General features: G+C 40.0%; 1 non-coding gene across 1 annotated transcript; it reads left to right on the forward strand.

Moving 5' to 3' along the window:
• Nucleotides 1-1537: 1537 nt before the first annotated feature.
• Nucleotides 1538-1644, forward strand: LOC141715398 (small nucleolar RNA R71). Its single transcript, XR_012572163.1, has one exon. It is a non-coding gene; the product is annotated as a small nucleolar RNA R71 (small nucleolar RNA).
• Nucleotides 1645-3210: the final 1566 nt, after the last annotated feature.

Below are 3210 nucleotides of genomic sequence, written 5' to 3' on the forward strand. Positions count from 1 at the left end.
CATTGAAAGTCACATCCTGATCCAACACTCACATTGTAAGGTCACCCTTCTGCACATTAATCAAAGTCCGGCCAGTTGCCAAGAATGGCCTTCCCAAGATTATGGGAATCTTCTTATCCTCCTCGAAATCAAGAATAACGAAATCAGCAGGGAAGAGGAGTTTATCCACCTTGACTAAGACATCCTCCACAATACCTCTCGGATATGTAATAGAACAGTCTGCCAATTGCAAGGTCATGTAAGTTGGTTTGGGATCAGGAAAGTCCAATTGCTTGAAGATTGATAAGTGCATCAAATTGATGCTAGCTCCCAAGTCACATAAGCATCAGTCAAAAGACACTTTACCAATAGTACATGGAATAGTGAAGCTTCCTGGATCTTTAAGATTCAGAGGCAACTTCTGTTGCAGCACATCACTGCATTCCTCCGTGAGAGCGACAGTCTCTAAATCATCTAGCTTCACCTTTCGAGAGAGAATATCTTTCATAAACTTTGCATAACTAGGCCTCTGCTGGAGAGCCTCAACGAAAGTATGTTGATATGAAGTTTCTTGAACACCTTCAGAAACTTCTCGAATTGCTTGTCCAGCTTTTTCTTCTACAGCCTCTTAGGAAAAGGCGGTGGAGGATAGATCTATTTATCCCCTATATTACCCTCCGGCAGAGTGTGCTCAACAGTATTCTTCCTTGGTTCCACTTTTTCATCCTACTGCTTTGCTTCTTCCTCAACCCCAGCTTCTTCAGTCAACTCTTGAGTTTGATCGGGATTTGCAACCTTCCCAGACCTTAAAATGATTGCCTTTACCTGCTCTTTAGCTTCCTTCTTTCCTGGTACTTCGGTGTCACTAGGTAATGTACCAGGTTGGCGATTTAGCAAGGCATTGGAAATTTTCCCAATTTGATTTTCCAAGGTCTTGATAGAAACAACTTGACTCTTGCACATGAGCTTCAACTCCTCTAATTCATATTTTTCATTAGCTTGTTGCAGCTGGAGTTGTTATTTTGGTGCATACTGTGGTTTCTGAAACCAGGGGAGTTGTACTGCTTAGCTGGATACTGCTGATAAGGCTGTTGAACCGCATTCTGAGTATTGCTCTAAATGAAATTAGGATGATTGTGGTTGTTGGGATGATAGGTGGCTGGCACAGGTTGTTATGATCACTGGAAGTTGCTCACGAACTGAGCTGATTCATCAGAAATTGCGCACTGATCAATTTCATGGGCGCTAGCACAAAGCTCACAGACACTAGTGATTTGATTAACTCCCTAATTAGACAAAGTGTCCACCTTCTTTGTCAAAGCCTTAAGTTGGGCAGCTATAGCAGTTGCTGCATCCAACTCCAGAATTCCTGCTACTTTTCCCTGAGTCAGTCTCTAGGAAGGATTCTGGTACTCATTAGTAGCCATCAGTTCAATAAGTTTATAAGCTTTATCGTAGCCGTTAGCCCACAAGGCTCCTCCCTGATGCTACATCAAGCACGGGCCTAGAAGTAGGACCCAATCCATTGTAGAAACAGTTGATAATCATCCAATCAGGCATGTCATGGTGTGGGCACTTCCTTAGCATCTCCTTATATTGATCCAAAGCCTCACACAGAGATTCTCCAGTTTGCTGGGCGAACTGGGTAAGAGCATTCCTGATTACTGCAGTCTTCGCCATGGGAAAAAATTTAGTGAGAAACTTTTGAGCAAGATCTTCCCAAGTTGTGATAGACCCCGCCGGTAGAGAGTGTAACTAGCACTTATCTTTGTCCCTTAAAGAGAATGGGAAGAGTCGCAGCTTGATAGCATCTTCAGTCACACCATTGAACTTGAAAGTATCGCAAATCTCGATGAAATCCCTGATGTGCATGTTAGGGTCTTCGGTAGGAGAACCCCCAAACTGAACTGAGTTCTGTATCATCTGGATCGTGCTTGACTTGATATCAAAAGTGTTAGCCGCGATGGTTGGTCTAATGATGCTAGACTGAATGTCATTAATCTTTGGCTTAGAATAGTCCATCAAAGCCTTCAGATTTTCTGCTTGATCACCCATAGCTGCTATAATTGGCTCTTCAACTTTCTCTTCTTCTTCTACCTTCTTTTCTTCCTCAAACACTTCCCTACGAATTACCACAAGTTCTTCCTCGGCTTTATCCAGTGTTCTCTTACGAGTACGCGAACGCGTATACAAACACCATCGCTAGATCACCTGAAATAAAACAAGGAACAAATAAGTAACAATGTTTGAGTCAATGAACTTTAACGACCACTGATGGAAAGCACATAAACTAGTAATTAACACTGCAGTCCCTGGCAGCGGCGCCAAAAACTTGTTAGTCGCTAAACACGCGCTAATAATACACGCAAGTATACGAGTTCGCAAGTAGTATAAGATATAAATCAGATTCGTTCCCACGGAGACTGTATTGATTAACTATCTAAAGTACGCACCTAAGCTAAAATGTATGGTTATTATTCAATGCTAAAACTGATAACAAATTGAGAATGTTATAATTAAGAATTAAGCTAACTATTATAACTACGAGAATAAGATAGACTGATAAAATATATATGACAGACATGGGATTCTAACTTCATTAAATACTTCATTCAATAGCCTTATTATTCTCAACCTTAGCATGCAATGGTGATGACACTAATCAGACAACACGAAACTGATAAACGCCAACTTTCGTTGCACGAGTACCATTCTACCAGACATCCACAAAAGAGATAAAAACTGAATAAGCACCAATTATATTGAGACCCTATATGTCTATAGAATTTGACAACGTAACGGTTTAAGCACAAGTTATCTATCTTAATTATATAGGGCAAGTAAGATGGTTAAAATTACCTACAAATCATGCATAACAATACATGAACCTATGCTAGCATGGCAAGTTCTAAATCCTTAAATTCACTTTCGCTTCCTTAAGAATTAAAACACTATCTTATAAGTTTGTGATGCTCACAAGACGAATATGCACAACCAATGCTAGGATATCATACAATCACCACACACTAAGGCATCAAACAATTTAACTAAAGAGTTCCGTAAGTAAATCCGCTAGAACCCCACGATAATGATTAGCCCATAATCGAACTCATCGCCAACGTGAGTTTCAATGAAAACATGATATAGCAAATGTAGTCTTTATATGAATAAATAAACCAAAGTACAATCAAGAATATAGGTTCATAAAAACAAGAAACAAGCATCCAAATT

Source organism: Apium graveolens, chromosome 3 (assembly GCF_009905375.1).
Source record: "Apium graveolens cultivar Ventura chromosome 3, ASM990537v1, whole genome shotgun sequence".
Taxonomy (NCBI): Eukaryota; Viridiplantae; Streptophyta; class Magnoliopsida; order Apiales; family Apiaceae; genus Apium; species Apium graveolens.